The following is an 18,329-nucleotide window of genomic DNA, read 5'->3' as shown; positions in this document are numbered from 1 at the left end:
ACCAAGGTGCGAACTAGATATGCGTGTGACATGGATATTCTGTCCTTGGGAGCCTCCTCTCTAGGGACATTGCCCTATGGACGTCTGCGCAGCTGTTCAGAAACTTATAACTGAATCAGCACGGTTTCCTCGCTAAGTTCCTGAATCTTTCTGTTATTTTGCTTTTCTTTTAACGTAATCAAATCTTATCAGTCGTTCTTAGATTTGACTAATTACTTTCGCAAACTGTAATATTCCCGGTCGTTCCCGCATGCCGGGTTTGAGCCATTCATAAAGGCAAACCAGCCAACCAACTAATCAACCAAACCTAGACAACTCAAGCCGACCCAAGTCAACCCAACTGACCAACCCACCACGCCGAACTTTCTAAGCTGGTGTGCGACACCTGTTCTGCGCATTTCTTGTTTGTTTCTTGGTCTTCTTTAGCGCTGTCACCATGTTTCACAATGACAGTAACCATACTAGCACAACTTTCAGCAATAGTAACAGATACAGGGATACGTACGATAATGCGGTTCACTCCTAAAGGAACGCAGAGATAGTTCTGCACCATCAACTCCAGCTGAGGTGTGACAGGAAGTCCAGCAAACTCTGTTTTGTGCATCTATAAATGTCTTCGTCACGCGCTGTACGGGACACTTCTTCCCCGATGAAGAAGCCTTTCATTTCAATTCGCTTCATTACCATATCGGTGTTCCCTTTAGAAGTAGATCCTTGTGCAATCAATTTTAGTTTGCGTTTACAACGGATAGGCATTCGTACGGGCCTCTTATATGTCGTCGGCCCTCGACTTGCTTGGACTTGTCCGGATTTGTCCTCGTCGTAGGGCGCATTTCGCAACGCGTTCGATACATTTAAGTTCGCCTACTTTGAAACCAAACTCAGCTGGTGAGCACTGAACTTTTACGTACTCTTTCCTCATCATAAATCAACAGAGAACCGGAAATTGATCAGCCATACATAGTCACTTAAGTGCATGCTTAAGAATTGTGAACAACTACACGTGTGCTTATTCATCGTCATTATCGATGTCATCATCATCATCATCATCATCATCATCATCATCTTTTCCCGTGTCTACTGCAAGGCGAACGTCTCTCTCAGCGATATCTAATGACCCCGGCCTTGCGTCGGCTGATTCCATACTACGCCTCCCAAACAAGCGGCTGTGACAGTGATATCACGTACCACTCCAGAGTGATGGACTATAACGGACGACGTGTGTGTGCTGTGCTATGTGCTCTCTCTCTCTCTCTCCCTTCCCCATCTTTAATTCCCCCCATCCCGCTCAGATGTGTAGGGTAGCAAACCGGTTAAGCTAAACTGGTTAGCCTCCCTGCCTTTCCTTCTCCACTTTTTCCTTCCTTCCTTCCTACGCCTCCCAAGCTTCTTGATTCCTAGTATGTTTCCTAGTGATTCTTTGATACCTAGTACACTGGCGTCCTCGACTGTGATTCCTTTCCATTGGCACGCATTTGGTAACTCTAATAGACCATCGGTTATCTGAACCTATTCGCATTACAAGGCCTGCCCGTCTCCATTTCTTCCTGCTAATGTCTACTAGAATATCGATCTGCAACCCCCGTTCGTTCCCTAATCCACACTCTTCCTGTCTCTCAACGTTACGCCTATCATTTATCGCTCTGTCCCTCATTCTTTAGTCGGTGCACATTATTTACGACATGTGTGCATGTCAATCCCAAGAGTTAAAAAAGGACATAGCAAGGATAAGATAGGTAAATTGCAGACAGACGAGCATCCGGGTTTCTACCCTATATGGAGGGAGGGGGTGGGTTAAGAGGAAGCTTTAGCTCGAGTGCCCCTATCTAAATACATGTAAAAGGAGAATTCGTTTTTCTCGGCAACCACTGCACCAAATTTGACGAGGTTTGTTGCATTTAAAAGACAAACTTAAAATCTAGTGACTGTTGGTTTCGAATTTTTGAGTTAGGTCGTAAATTTTTTATTAAAAATTGGCAAAAATCGAAAATTTTCAGAAAACGAAACTATCAAGTTTACAACTCTGTAACTCAACCACCAAAAATGATAATACAATTCTGTGAATTGCATGTAATAGTACATCTAAATCGGACAAAATTGATATGTTACACATGAAAATAAAAAAAATTAATCACAGGGAAATACAACTTTTGCAAAACCGTTGTAACCAACGTAACAAATTCACGTAAGATGCGAACTGACACATTGAATTTGTCCGCTTTGAGTGATCTAATGGATGCCGTTTACAGAACCGCGATATCAGTTCTAGATGTGGAGTTATTAATTTGTAGACTTCGTGCTTCTATTTTTTTTCAAACGGTCAAATATTTGAAAATCGTTTTAAGAAAATTCAAGCCCTAAATCGAAATTCCGCTTCCAACAGTCACTAGAATTTAACTTTCTCTTTCAAATGCGACAAATTTCATCAAAATCGGTCCAGGGGTTATCTCATAAAAACGTTTTTGCGTTTTACATGTATTTGAATAGGCCGCGTCGGAGTTGGGCCCGAGCTAAAGCTTCCTCTTAAGTTGAAGGAAAACCGAATGATTACTGCTAAAACGGTAAATAAAGAAGGGGGGGGGGGGTGCGTTCGGCCAAACTATCAGTCCGCGTCAGACACCGTGTTTTAGTCACCCTAGAGTCGCTTGATGGTTGTCGTGTGCCTGTGAGACCTGCTGCTTTAATAAAGTTTTCACGTTCTTGGCATGACTTCGCGGCCAGCTATACTCTCAGCGAGTGACCACGTCACCATTAAGACATGAACGCCATTTGGAAGATTCTTGTGTTGTTGTTATTGTTATTTGGCTCTTTCATGGGAAGTTTTCGGGGTGCTGCGATTAGGGAGCCGTAATTAAGGCCGCATCCCATCGGACGGCATTTTAACTTAGAGGTTTGCGGCGACCCGGCGTCGCCCCAAGATGAGATTTTGATGCGCGCCGGCGCTGCGGAACGTTTCCTTCCGTCCGGCGTCGATATCCTCGCCTTCTCCGGATTCCCTTTGCACAAGGAATGCCCGTACTTGCAGGGCAAACGTACAGCAGCTGCCGGGAAACCATCCTCCGTTTCCAATCCCTCGCCTGTACGCCAAGATAAAAATAGAATGCGTAGGAGCGCTAGCTTCGTGGAACTCGGGAGCTCTGTTTCAGCCAACTCGCTCTGCCGAAGAAGGCAACATTCGCCGCAGACAAAGAAGGCGTGGACAACCTAACCTTACCTATCGGTTGGCAGTTGGTAACGGTGCTCGTGCGGTCTCTCTTCGCACGTGTGCCTCCTGGCGCCTTTCTTCTGTAAGGTACGTTTCCGCGAAACTCGCCGGACAGAAAATTCTTTTCTACGGTAATCGAAACTAGCCTAACCTAACCTAGGAAGGCAACCTTTAGTTGGTTATGAAGTACTGGCAGAGAGACAAGTCAAGTCTGCGGAAATGAAAAATGAGTTGTATTGATACGGCTCAATGTGATTACGCAGTTATTCGTACTTTTCTGCAGCAGCAGCTAGAGCTGGAAACAGGTTCTGCTGTGGCCGTTCGGTTACTCTGCGGCGAGTGTCGTCGTGCCGCACTCCCCGCCAAGTTTAATCAGTAAATTTAATTTCAGGATATAACGTCTTCTACACAGCGCGCGCGCACCAAAGAAAATTGCACCTTTAAGGGTGTGTCTCTCGTGTCTATAACTCACCCCTTTACAGCCATGCAGAAGGGTGCGCAGGCGAATCAATACACCCATTTGAAACGGTGATCTTCTGGAACTGCACCTCCTCCCGAATGCTTTTCTTGTGTCTATAACTCACCCTTCCACAGCCGTGGAAAAGGGTGTTGAAACGGGGGTCTTCTGGAACTGCACCTCTTACCGAACGCGTGTTTTGCAGAAAAGCACACTATGTTCTATCTTTACAGCCGATATATTTTATTCTATCAGTACCCGAGTCGTTCGGACGTCCGCTGAAGCAATCCTGAAGTGTTTTCCCAGATGTTTATAATAGATAAACGTACGCTAACATATGGGGCAGAAACGTGGAGGTTAACAAAGAACCTTGCGAACAAGTTATAAGGACCGCGCAAAGAGCAATAGAGCGAAATATCTTAGGCGTAACGTTAAGAGACAGGAAGAGAGTGGTGTGGACCAGAGGGCAAGCGCGGATAGCTGATGTTCTAGTTGACATTAACAGAACAAGAAAAATGGAGCTGGGCAAACCATGTGATGCGTAGGGTAGATAACCGATGGACCGCGAATAACCGTGGGTCCCTCCTTCTTTTGTTCCGTGTCAACTCTCGCGCCGGTTATATCGTCATGGAATACGAACTAGCCCGGCCTCACACCTTGGGCTGTTAGAGTTACCGAATGTGTGCCAAGGAAAGGGAAGCCCAGTCGAGGACGGCTGAAGGTTAGGTGGGGTGATGAAATTGGGAAATTCGCAGGCGCAAGTTATAATGTGCTAGCGCAGGACAGAGGTAAGTGGAGATCGCTGGAAGAGGCCTTCATCCTGCGGTGTACATAAAGATATGCTGATGATGACGTAAATAAACGCAAAAAATTATCAGCCCAAGCACTCCGTATAGATGGTTAACCAGCGAAGCTGAAACGTGCGGCCCCGGTGTTTATCACTGGGTAAATCCCAACGGTTGAATAAAGTCTTTCACAATTAAGGGTTACGTCTTTATGTTAACTAATTATTCAATCAGTCAATGACAGTCAATGTATTCCATGCTTTACCTGACCCCATGGTCTGTTGGGTACCTATGCTTGAGACAAAATATAGAGCCCCTCGGTACACCGTATTCGTTCGTGCTCATTCCACATTTATTGTTTCTCATTTTTAAGTCTTAGAATCTACCACATGCTTCTCGCAAAAAAGGACTGCGCTTTGCAAGTGTGAATGTTTTGAAATAACTATCAGATGTGTTAATTTGACGTTCAGGTACGGGGTCTCGAAACGCTGGCCCTGGCATCGACGACATTATCGTCACGTCGGGACACCGAGCTAGAATGTGCTGACGCCGCGTGGCAATAAGGTTAGGTTAGGCAAGCGCATACGCTCTGAACAAGGTGAACTTCAAAAAAAAAAGAGAGAGCTTATGGACGATATTCCAGAAAATTGTCGTTTGCCTTCGCCACGTAATGCGCACGGGTTGCCCAACACCACCACCATCATCATCGTCATCATCAGCCTATTTTATGTCCGCTGCAGGACGAAGGCCTCTCCCTGCCATCTCCAATTACCCCTCCCCTGCGCCAACTGTTTCCAACTAGCGCCCGCGAATTTCCTAATTTCATCGCCCCACCTAGTCTTCTGCCGTCCTCGACTGCGCTTCCCTTCTCTTGGCGCCCATTCTGTAATCCTACTGGTCCACCATTTATCTAACCCACGCATTACATGACCTGCTCAGCTCCATTTTTTTTCTCTTAATGTCAATTAGGATATCGGCTATGCCCGTTTGCTCTCTCATCCACACCTCTCTCTTTCTGTCTCTTAACGTTATGCCTAACATTTTCCGTTCCACCGCTTTTTGCGCAGTCCTTAAATTGTTCTCAAGCTTCCTTGTCAGTCTCCAAGTTTCTGCCCCATATGATAGCACCGGTAAAATGCATTGATTGTACACATTTCTTTTCAATGATAATGGTAAGCTTCCAGTCAGGAGCTGAAAACGGCTACTGTATGCGCACTAACCCATTTTCACTCTTTTGTAAATTTGTTTCTCATAGGGGGGGATCAGGGTTCCCTGTGAGTAATTGACCTAGGTAAACGAACTCCTTCACAGACTCTAGAGGCTGACTGGCGATCCTGAATCCTAGTTCCCTTGCCCGGCTATTGATCATTACCTTTGTCTTCTGCGTAATAATCTTCAGCCTTACCTTTACACTCTCTCGGTTAAGATCCTCAATCATTTGTTGTAACTCGTCTTCAGTGTTGCTGAACAGGACAATGTCTTCTGCAAACCGAATGGTGTTGAGATATTCGCCGTTAATCGTCACTCCTAAGCCTTCCCAGTTTAATAGCTTGAATACCTCTTCCAAGCACGCAGTGAATAGCATTGGAGAGTATGTGTCTCCTTATCTGACCCCTTTCCGCACATGCTACGCATCAAAGTTTCTCCAGTGGTTGTTTGCAAAATTTCCTACGGGGAGTGCAGCTGTACAGCTACAGCGATGAAATTGGCAAACACTCCGAGACAGCTGCAAGAGCGCGACTTTGCGCGCACAAGAAGAATCACCTGTCCAACGCACTGGCGGAACATGCGTGCAATTGTACCCATGTCATCGACTGGCGACAACGCTTCAGCAGTCACAAACGAAATGAACGTGACACATTCAGACCTTTACTGATACAGCTGACAGCCGATGTCATGCACCGGACGAATGACACCTTTCCCCAAGTTTGTACTCGGCCATTACGTCACATGTTGCGTACTTAAACTGACGACCGTCCCTTTGTCTGCACTGTCCTACTGAAACGTTCCGTATGCACTCCAGTAATTCTACATGTCTTCCGTGCGGTTCTTACGGAGAATAGACGTAATTTATGTGGGATTCGCATACATTCCGTAAGAACTATACGTAAAGCATACGAAGTTATTGGAGTGCTACACGGAACACTTCAGTAGGGTGCATTGTTATTAAGAGACCCGTGTGGTTTTCGAAGCGCCGATTAACTTTTGACTCGATCAGTGACCAGAAGCGTTCATGTTTTTTCCAATGTTCTACCTGACCGGACGAGTTTTCGTTAAACTCCCTAGATTAAAGAAGAAAAAGTTCTGGTGTTTTACGTGCCAAAACCGCGATATGATGATGAGGCACGGCGGAATAATTTCTACCATCCGGGTAAAAATTATTCCGGGGTTCTTTAACGTGCACCCAATGCACGGACGCTTTTGCATTTCGCGCCCCAACGATATGCGGCCGCCGCCAACGGGATTCGATCCCGCGCCCTCGAGCTTAGCAGCGCACCGCCATGTCCACTACGCCACCACGGCCGGGTACCAAACTCTTGACAATGTCAGCCATGTGTGCTTTGGGGGTACTACATCGCGGATGCATACCATGACTTTGATCCAACGGGTGATCACAAATAGAGTTTTTCAAACAAAAAATTGATGAACCATTCTACTCCGTGAGGGCGGATTACCCTGCGAAGCTGTTTATCATACGACGCAGAGGTGACACGAGAATTTTGAACACAGGTACGGACTCATTTGCCGCGTATATATATATATATATATATATATATATATATATATATATATATATATTTGCGTGGAGGACGGGAGCGCCGACTCGAGGAGCCGGAGGAAATTAGACACGCGTGACGCCTCGACGCGAGCGCCACCACGGGAGAACGGAAGGAAAGGAAAGGATATACGCAAGCGCATGGAACGCCGACAAAGAGAGGGCGGTGCGATCGTGTAGCCACGGCCGACGCGGGTGAAAGTGTCGTGTCTGTTCTTATCAGCTTAGTATCTGATACGTGTTGCATTTGGGCCCAAGATATTAAACTCATTTTTGCAAGTTGGCGGAGTGCATGAAGCCTGCTTCACCTCCGCCGCTGGTCGGCCCGGTATTGCACTATCTTCGGGATAGGCCCACGGTTTTTTGTCTACGGACGTCGATCGGCTGGAAACTAGCCATTTGCAGCGTCACTGTAAAAATCATTTACTAGGGCTAAGAACAGATTTAACATTTCTCTTCAGCCTCTCTCTCTCTCTCTCTCTCTCTCTCTCTCTCTATATATATATATATATATATATATATATATATATATATATATATATATATATATATATATATATATATATATATATATATCTTTTACGAAATTGATCGGTTGACGCGCAAGTGGTAGCGTTCACCACACTGCACACAAAGCTCGCAAGAAAGCGTCGCGCACAAGACTAGTGGGCAGATTGGTGGGAAAGCCCGCGGAGCGCCTGGGGATTATGCGGCGCAGCGCGCTTTTCCTCGGTTTAATCAGCGCCATTCAGGCACCGTCGCGGTCCGTTCCTTCCTCTGCGAGGGGGCCAGAGCCTCGAAAACCTGCGCGCCTAATGAGCCGAGCACTACAGCTATGCGACTCTCCAGGACTCGCCGTGTGTTTTCGCCCGTGCTGTTTAATATACGGCCCCGGACTCGGCCACCACTGTCTCTCGACTATGCGACCGCCCGTTAAAACTCCCTATAAGAACGGCCTGGAAGCAACAACTGCTTCTTTCTCCTCTTCTTTCTTTTATTTCCTTTCTGTTCTTCTTTTTTTTTCCTATTCCTCTCGGTGCTTGAGCATGGAGTCTAGTGATATTAGGGGCGTCTCTCCAAATTGTTTAACGTCTTGCTCAAGTTCTTCCCGGCTTGATGAAGACCGAGCGCACTGGAAGAAGAGCGGTGGATCGCCATGGACTGCGACTTTCTGACACAGTTCCAGTGGCGATGTAATAAAGGAGGCAAAACATAACAACCACCACGTGAGCGCTTCTTCTTCTTCTTCTTCTTCTTCTTCTTCTTCTTCTTCTTCTTCTTCTTCTTCTTCTTCTTCTTCTTAAGTGCGGTTTTTTTTAATGCGAGGATAAATGCCTCAGGGCATACAAGGGTATAGGATGGGGGTGAATAAGGACCATTAATGAATGAAAATAGATTTGCTGACCTAATGAAGTCCAAGAGGGATCGATAATGCGGTCCCTGCGTCCAAGCAGTGTAATGGCTCGGATTATGCGGCGAGACTCCCGCTGCTGCGAGGTGCCGAGCCTCGTCGGTTTCAGTGAAACCCACAGCACTGAAGTGCGGTTGTTGATTGTTCAAGTCTGCAGCTGAATCGCCCTTATTCGTACATTTTTTTTCTTTATTTCTTTCCTTCTTTGTTCATTCGAGAGAGCGAGATAGAAACATTATTTTAGGAACTGCAGAGAGGTCGACCTCACGTTGAATTCCTCAAGGTCATTCCTGCATGTATTCATTCGTTCGTTCACTCCGTTCTTTCTTTCTCGATTGTTTTCTTTCTTCGTTCACTTTTCCTTCCATCGTTCGTTCGTTTCTTAGTTCGCTCGTTATCATTCCACTCTTCCTTCGCTGCCCTTAAAGCGGCAACTTTCCATATCCTTCAGAAACAACGTTTTATTTCATTAGCCATTGTCCTCGCTTTATCACCCGGACAAGCTTCCGGGCACCAATGTGGCACGGCCGGAATCACAGCGATTCACCAAACGAACTGAACTATGTAGCGTGTAATTACAAGAAAAATAAACATGGAAACACATATTCAACGAACGCAACAACAACAAAAAAAGAACGGCAGAGGCACCAGAAGCAACGGACACATCTTCAGGGAAGGGCCGCCGGAAACGCGTCACTTTCGCCGAAGAGCAAAACAGGTCGGCCGACACGACGAACGCGAAGTTTATACATAGTACTCGCACGGGCCATACGAAGCGAGCGGACCTCGAATCAAGCATCCGGGTACGCGTTAGAGCACGAGCACTGCGGTAAGCCTTTCCTTGCTTCTTTTTTTTTTTCGGTGATGCTCCCGCAATAAACAAGATGGGGCTCTGGCCCTGACTTAAGTGACGGCACTCTAATTCAGCAGCGACCGCCACTTTTGTGGAGCAGATACTCTTTTCTCCGTTGCCCGAGGTCTGGGATGAGCGAGATTCGTGTACAGTAAACTCCGGTTAAAACGAAACCCCGCTTGAAAGGAAGCCTGGGGTGTATGAGAATAGGGAGACTAAAAAAGTAGAGCTAACTCGCAAGTGAAACTTCGAATAAACCGAAAATTTTTCCCTTTCTCTTGCAAGTTCCGCTTAATGATCGAAGTCTACTGCAGTGACGTTATCTCTTAAACTCCGAACAAGCGGAACACTTCTTTTTTTCAACCTTTAGACCTACTCTTATTAGGAGGTGTTTTCTGCAGCACAGTTACCTCTTAAAATAATCTTCAGGTATACGAAACATTTTTCCTCAACCCCAGAATTCAGTCTAATAATCGTTGTCTATACTATAGCATACCTTTTCCTTAAAGAAACTTCGGATATGTGGAACACCCCTGCTCTACCCGTCTAGTTCCGCTTAAGCGCCTGTCTACTGTCGCAAAGTGCACGTTCCTTTAGACAGCCTGGGAGCCATTTCACCAAGAGCAAAAAAAAAAATAAAAAGAAAGGCGAAAGGAAAGCGCATCGATCCGCACTCGCGAAGAGTCGCGCCAATCCTGAGCAGCGGCGTTCGTAATAGCTCGAGATTGTCCGTGATGCGTTCAAATGGGAACCATAAGGGGGAAATGGGAGCCCCTGAGTACACTTGACTCGTGCGCGATCCAAACCTTCTGAGATCGATGTTATGCGCGGCGAGGAGAAGGAACGGGGGTGGGATGGCAGTCCAATATTGGTTTTGACTAAAGTGCCGAATCAACAGTGCTCCTGGGGGAGGCAAATTCTATAAAGAAGTTTTTTTTTCTGCGTTTAAAAAAGTGGCGACGAGCCTCGGTCGATGAGCGAGTGCGCCTCGTTTGAAACGCTCCCTTGTCGGCGTTTCATTTCACAGCGACAGCTGTCGGGGTGCTTACGCGAAGACCTCGCGGTGTCTGTCCGTAGGTATTATCTTCATTTCCCTTTCGCAAGAACCTTCCAAAAAAACAATGAAGATATTCGATCGTGAGGCGGCTGTAGTTGTCGTGCCGTATTCGAAACTGACGTCTCCGCGCCAACAACGCCGCGCCGTCCGGATGCCGCTGTTGTCGTCTCGCCATCGTCGTCACCGTCGTGACGTCATTGAGTTTGTCATCGGGCCGTCATTGTGCCAATCTTCGTCACCCTCGCAATGTCGTGCCGTCGCCACGCCACTGTTGTCGCTGTGATGACGTCATTGTTTTGGTGCCGTCACCGTACCGTCGCTGCGCCAATCTTCGTCACCCTTGTGTCGTCGTCGTGCCTTCTTCGCACTGTCATCTTCGTCGCATCGCTGTCATCGTCACTGTTGTGACGTCTTTGTTGTGCCGTCTTCGGCACTCGTCGTCGTGCAATCGTCTCGTCGGTACTGTCATCGTGCCGCCATCATGCGAGTTCTTTTGTTACAGTCTTGTCGTCGTCTAGCCATTGCCTTCGCCTTCCTGCCGTCGTCATCGCTGTCCTGACGTCGATATGTTGTTGTGCCTTCGTCAGCCGCCATCCTCGTGAAATCGTGTCACCGCCGTCATCGATGTTATTGACATCGTGACGTCATCGCGCCGTTGTCTTTGTCACCCTCGTGTCATTTTGCTGTGATTGGATGTCATTGTAGTCATCCTAGACGCATCCGTCGGAATCATTATCTTCGGCATCGTGTCCTTCGCTGTTTTCTTTTTTTTTTTTCAATTTTAGGCCCATCAAGGCCTTTGTATAAGGGGGTACGTCAACCAACACCACCAAGATAGCACAAGGCCATTTCACCCCCATCCATGACGTCATGTTATCTGGCCCGACCGCCATAGAATCTAATGGGGATGCTTCCGAGTAGGCAACAGTGATTTTTGACGTCAGCGCTTTCATCACGCCAGCCTTTTCAATGGAAATTTCGGGCCAGGTAGAGGGACGTCATGGATCGGAGTAAACAGGCCTTGTGCTATCTAGGTGGTGTTACGTGAACACAGTTTATTTTACAAAGATAACGCAAGAAAGCGAAATAGAGAGAGAGAGAAAGATATCTACATAATGACAATATTATAAGTATTGATTATTAAAAGCGAATGAATTTGAGGTTGTTAACAAAGAAATAAACGGTTTCACAAAGCAGCATTATTTGAGAAGTTATTTGAAAAGTTATACTAGAGAAAGGTGGCCTACGTAAAAAAAAACGAGTTATTGTGAGTGTTAGTGATGGGTCTGTTGTCGCGTTGCCGTTGTCATGGCAGCTAGTGACCTCTTTAATTTCACGTAAAGGGGCAGTAACGTGCGAAACTAGACGCGTTTAGACTGCCGAGGTATTCTTTCGAGGCGATATTTGCGTTTATTCTGCGAAAAAGCAGTTCATCACTATCGAAGCGAACGACGGCTCAACTTTGCACTCTAGAATTGCAGTGGCACTACGCGATGACATCATGATGTTGCGTAACCTATGTCGCAGATTTTATTTCTACTTCCGCCTGTCTGGGCCGTTCTGCGAGCACGAAAGGTTACCAAAACTTGTTAGCTTGAGCTTTCGGTTCTTTTAGAGAGCACTGTAAGCGATATTATAACTGGAAAAGGCGACGATGTCGCTTAGCCGTTTTCGGGTGTGAGGAGACACGCGTCGCTTCACTCGATGCGCTATTCCACCAGGACGGCCGACGGAGCCTTCAGAGATCACTTCGTCAGACCGTTCGTTCGAAAGAAAACCGGCGACAGAACCCGTGCTTGCCTCGACTACCCGGGCTTTCTAGCTCACGTGTAAACTTCGTTCTTTCTATCCCTCTCCCTCCCTCCCCCTCACTCTCATTCTCTGTCTCTCTCATTCTCTATCTCCATCTCTCATTCTCTATTTCTCTCTCATTCTCTATCTCTATCATTCTCTATTTCTCTCTTATTCTCTCTCTCATCTCTATCTATCTCTCCACTTCTACTTCTTCACATCTACAACTCCTCCAGAAAGAAAGAAAGAAAGAAAGAAAGAAAGAAAGAAAGAAAGAAAGAACGAAAATGGGAAAGCGGAGCCATAGCGGCCCGAGAGACAGCGTTGGGCATTTGGGCGCTCACACTGATATTCGCGCTCGCCGGCTTCGGGGCCTGGCGTCGTTTTCGCCGTCGTAAAGCGCAGGCGTGGCAGACGGCGCCGGGTATTCGGCAAGGACCTATAGAGCAGTAAAGACAGTAAAACGATCGTGCGTGTACCTTCTTTCTACCACCTCGTGCCCCCCCCCCCCCCTTCGACTGTTCTACCGGTCCTGCCTGCGTTCGCCACACCAGCGCGCCCCTGCAAACGATGTGTTCTCACGCATTCACCGATGACCTTTTTTTATTACCCTTTCTCTTAGCCTCCTCCTCTTGCATCCTCGCTCCCTGTCCCCCCCCCCACCCCCCACCTCTGTCTTGCAACCTCCACTCGGCCACGAAGGGCAAACGGTTAGCCGAAGAGCAAGCTGTTGTCGTTGTATTATCTCTGTTGTCTTCTTCTTTCATCTCTCTCTCTCTCTCTCTCTCTCTCTCTCTCTCTCTCTCTCTCTTTCTATCTATCTATCTATCTATCTATCTATCTATCTATCTATCTATCTATCTATCTATCTATCTATCTATCTATCTATCTATCTATCTATCTCTCTCTCTCAGTGAATGCCTCTGTTGGTCACAAACGTTGTATGAACGGCGCCGGCCGAGATGCGCGTAAGCGAAAGCACGCGATCTCCAGACTTATATATACGCGAAGCTGCGAGTGCGTGCATCGTTTTGGAGGACACAGGAGTCGGCGTGCAGGTCGGTCAATTCGTTAACAGAAAAAAAGAAGCGTAGAGAGGCCGACAACTCCATTTACGGCCTCTGTGGCGAAACCGCTTTGATCCCCGCAAGCAGTTACGCCCGGTATTCTGTTGCATCTCAACTAAATATCTATTGGTGGGGCCAACGAGGACTCAAGGGAAAGACAAGTATTCCGCATCGACTCGTGCGAGCGGTGTGAATGCCGCAATTGATAAACCACGTATGCGCTAACCCGGGACAGTAGAATAAATAAAGAGAAGCGAGCTGGCGCTCGGTTTACGTTTGATGGCAGGCAAATGGAACTGGCAGACAATGACTACAGCCAAGGCAAGAATGGGGACATTTGATTTTACGGCGATGGCCGTTAGAGGGGACTTCCCCAACGCTCTTTCCTTTGACGACGGCTTGCGGAAGCACGCTCAGCATCAGATGTCAACCAAAGAACACCCACTTGCGTCTGAGTCCCAAATTTTTAGTGGTTATTTTTTTCATTATTCGCTTCATTCCAGGCACTCTCGTGGTAAGCAGGTAAGGTGTACGTTCCTCTCTCGCCTCGTTTCGGGCCTTATTCAGTGAGAAAATAACCCGCAACGACGGTGGGATCAAAGCTCTCCCTTCCGGCACGGATGCCCAGCGTTCCAACCATTCGGCCATGTCCACGGTCGCACGCCAAATTCTCTCGTTACCAAAGGCCGACTGCCTCTCTTCCAGACGCATGGCACACGCGCGCGTCACGTGACAGTTCCTCGCGTTCTCCCCACGCAGCAGCTTAACGCTTCGACACTCTGTGTTTGACCGCATCGCCTTCGGGATCGGCCTGCATTCCCGCAGTCCTCTCTCTCTCTCTCCGCGCTACAGCTAACGCTTGGTAGAGGCTGCGCGACGTTGTTGCCCCCTTCCCGAGCTGTCCGCGTTCGAACAGTTCCTTTAGTTTCAACGTGTCGTTGCCCGAGTAGAAAAAAAGAAATCGTCGTTTTGAAATAGACCACGTGACACGTAGACGTATATGTACGTATCCAATGGTATACTGCGCGAGTCTCGGCTGACGTCACAATCCGCGTTTCTCTATAGCTCACGCGAGTCCCGATGCTATGCGTAGAACTTAAACAATCGACGTGTCGCGCGAACAGAATTTGAACGGCCGTAGTAGAAATGACGCCGTCACCGTCGTACGACAGTCGTCATCGTGCCGCTGTCGTCACACACACACACACACAACTGGTCACCTTACGAAACGCGTTAGCCCACCTTTGCAGAACCCCAAACGATGCTGGATGGCCAGGTGTACTACCAAAAATAGCATGCCGTGGATTCCTACAGAGCATGGAATCTGCGTAATTTCTTTTGTTTTTATTTTAAACGTAAGGATCAATCATTACAAAATCAGCGATACCTTGCACATGCCTCACTCGAATAGACGATTTACTTACGTGCTTTCTTTTTTTTTTCTTCTCTCTTTTTTTTAATCTGTAATCCGTAATCCTTGCTAGGAGTTTGTACGGCTACGGCAGCAAAACGTGACACCGTTGGTCCAGCAGTGGGGCAGCCTGCATGTAATTGTCCAGTGTGCAGTCTGCATAAATTAGTACAGCGACCACACAAACCCGCAGCCTTTGCAAAGAAGGATGGGACAACTCATTTACACGTTCGTGATTGTGCTGCGCTCACTGTTACTCTGACGGGAACTAATGGACGAACACAAGGAACAAGATGCGGACGTACGTGGCCGTTCAACACTGAGCGCAAAGCAAACATGAACGCCCACCAACTAGCCCCGTTCATTGCTTCACTTACATGTATATCACTTCACTGTCTTTCCATTTGTCAGTTGTGCAGCTCAACGTACGACTGCAAAGGTTTGTTTGTTTGTTTGTTTGTTTGTTTGTTTGTTTGTTTGTTAAGTATATAAATAACGGGAAAAATTGGTGGATCGCATGCATGTTCGGTTCCCCTCTTGTTTGCTCAACTTCTTTCTCCACGCTCGGCTGCTCCTGCTGCCGATATCTTCTGCCGATATCATGAAGTGTCATGCGCTGTTGGGAACATCTTGTGCAAGAGCACCGGATGCGCTAGCGACCCCGCTTGCATGCGTCGCACGATCGTTTGCTGCATTCGGCTGAGTTGCGGATGCGGACGGGGAAGCCTACATCTTCCGCTTCTGTAAATTTGGGTGATTTCTTTGTGACTTGTCACGGGGTGCGATAGCTCTGGCTCGTCCTCGGCCCGGATTGAAAGTTCTCGGCCATAGTGGTCGGCGAGTGCGTTGCCTTCCACTTGCGAGTGAGCCGGGACGCACACGAGCTCAACGGCCCGTCCCGGTGATTTGCATTTGGCGAGGATCGCTAGTGCCGCGGGAGAGATGTTCCCCTTGCGGTAAGCTTGCGTAGGCGGTCTTGGGGTCTGTGACCACGGTCCTCACTCCCGGTTGTGCGAGTGTGAGGGCCACGGCCACTTCTGCTTCGGCTGTATTCGTCGTCCGTATCGACGTGCCTGTGACCAGTTTATCGATGGTGGTGACGACCGCCGTGGCTCTGGTTCCGTGCTTGGGAAGCGAGGCGTCCGCGTAGAGAACCTCGGGGTCCTCTTCCAGCTGTCGAGCCAGTGCCTTGGCCTGCGCAGAGCGTCTCTCGTTGTTCCTCCCCGGCTGCATGTTCCGGGGGAGGGGCTTGGTCTTAATGATGTCTCTCCACGTTGTGGGGATCCGAGCGGCTCCGTTGTCGGTTGCTGTTCAATTTGCCATCCTATCTTGCGTAGGACGGCCCGACCGTGCTCTGTCCGGCTCAGCCTTACTCTCTGGTGAGATAGGTGTGCTTCCACCAGCTCTTCCACCGTGTTGTGGGCACCCATTTCTAGCAGCTTCTGCGTTGACGACAGAACCATTCGTATGCCCACTTGTACGTACATCAAGTGGCGCAAGCTGTCCGTTCGGGCACGTACTCACTGGCACATGCCCCGATGCATGCATACCCAGGGAACCTAGTTGTTTTTATTGTCGGTCAGACAGCACTCAGAAGCAGCGCGGATAGTCAGTGAAAGAGGCGAGAAAAGCTTCGCTCTAAATTGGGAGTAATGTAGAAAGGCACAGCCTCTGTCACACACAGCCCGTGTGTGTGTGTGTGTGTGTGTGTGTGTGTGTGTGTGTGTGTGTGTGTGTGTGTGTGTGTGTGTGTGTGTGTGTGTGTGTGTGTGTGTGTGTGCGTGTGCGCGTGCGCGTGTGCGTGTGTGTGTGCGTGTGTGTGTGTGTGTGTGTTTCGCACACACCGAGAGAGAGAGAGAGAGAGAGGCGTGTGACAGAGGCGGGCTCGAGGCCCTAGCGCTTGGTTTAAGCACTACTGTGCAGAATGAAATACGACCTACGGAGGCTTTCACACAGCCCGTGTTTTGAACTGCCTTGGGTATCGCCTCGTGCAAAACACTTCCTTCAAGTTCCGACTGTGTTACAAACACGGCGGCAACGTTGACGGCCGGTTCAGATCTATATAATGATCTCATTTTTATAACAACAACAAAAATGCTTGCGTGCACGTTTTAGTGCCTGCAGAGTCGGCCGCACCCATCAAACGTCTATCCGAAAAGTCAGGCGAAAAGGGGACGTTCGTTGAAACAACAAAAAGGTCTCTAAACCTCAGACACTCGTAGGCGCCCACTCCAAACGCTCTCCGATAACTAATAAAGCAGAATTGTGTGCGAAACGCCTTCGGTTCTCCCGCATTTAGCAGAGCTCAATGATCAGTCGGCGCAAACGTCGTAAGGGACATGCATCTACAAAAACACACTCTTAATACAAAAACGCTCAAGCACACTCTCCAATGGCTTTCACACGCGATTAATGGTTACTAACGGGTTAGGCGCACCTAAAAACAAAAAGGTTACACATCTCACCAACAACTACTCTTCTCCCGTTACGGGGTTTCCACACGGACGATGGACATCAAGTGCTTAATGAGCGAGATGAAGTTAATTGTTGCAATAACGAGAGCGAAAAACAAGAAAAAAAATAGCCGGGGCACTTATACACTATGAGCACGGTATGCTCTGTATAGGTCGTCATTTTCGCGCGTTGATTGCGATGTCGCACACCTTCTGTGCGCCAGTAAATAAAGGTAAGAGCCGCGCTCATTGTAAGAGGCCCTTAACTCAGTCCGACGTCGCCACTTTTCTGCCTTTAAAGGTATATCTCTCCCTCCTTCAGTGCGTCTGATCGACGATGCCGAAATCTGCAGGGGAAAATTTTAGCGTCTTAATTTCTCTTAAATTCCTTCTTAAATTTTAAATCCTATAATTTCAGCGGGAGGCTTTGCGTCATACACGCTGTCATAGGACGGCTGCATGTAGCGACGCAGTTACGTATTGTTACTTGGTTGCCGCAAATTTGCGCAAGCTCTGTAAACGCATGTTAGTGACTCTTGGCGCCTCACATTCACGCACCCGCCGTGGTTGCTCAGTGGCTATGGTGTTGGGCTGCTGAGCACGAGGTCGCGGGATCGAATCCCGGCCACAGCGGCCGCATTTCGATGGGGGCGAAATGCGAAAACACCCGTGTGCTTAGATTTAGGTGCACGTTAAAGAACCCCAGGTGGTCAAAATTTCCGGAGGCCTCCACTACGGCGTGCCTCATAATCAGAAAGTGGTTTTGGCACGTAAAACCCCAAATATTATTATTATTATCACATTCACGCATAATGGCAAAGCCTTTAGCGCAATTCAAAAAGACAGGGACGTGACAGAGACACAGGACAGCGCTAATACATGTATGCTATATTTTAATACATTTATGTTTTAGGCTGCAGGTATATTAGCCTCATTTGGGGCAGAACCATTACTATTTATATTGTGAGCATTATATTACCACTTCATCTTCTTCATCTGTATATATTCATCATCATGGCCAGCGTCATCGTCGGCGAATTACGGCGAGAAATTTCAGTCCAGT

General features: G+C 47.9%; 1 protein-coding gene and 1 non-coding gene across 2 annotated transcripts in view; both read left to right on the top strand.

The window, feature by feature from the left end:
* eag (potassium voltage-gated channel protein ether a go-go) overlaps positions 1–18,329 on the top strand; it is a 157,581-nt gene that overhangs the window by 81,098 nt on the left and 58,154 nt on the right. The window lies entirely within an intron of this gene.
* On the top strand, positions 7,400–7,585 carry LOC142589165 (U2 spliceosomal RNA). The gene has a single exon (XR_012829847.1). It is a non-coding gene; the product is annotated as a U2 spliceosomal RNA (small nuclear RNA).

Source organism: Dermacentor variabilis, chromosome 7, assembly GCF_050947875.1.
Source record: "Dermacentor variabilis isolate Ectoservices chromosome 7, ASM5094787v1, whole genome shotgun sequence".
Taxonomy (NCBI): Eukaryota; Metazoa; Arthropoda; class Arachnida; order Ixodida; family Ixodidae; genus Dermacentor; species Dermacentor variabilis.
Note: the sequence above shows the minus strand (reverse complement) of the source record. Positions and strands in the feature narration are given on the sequence as shown.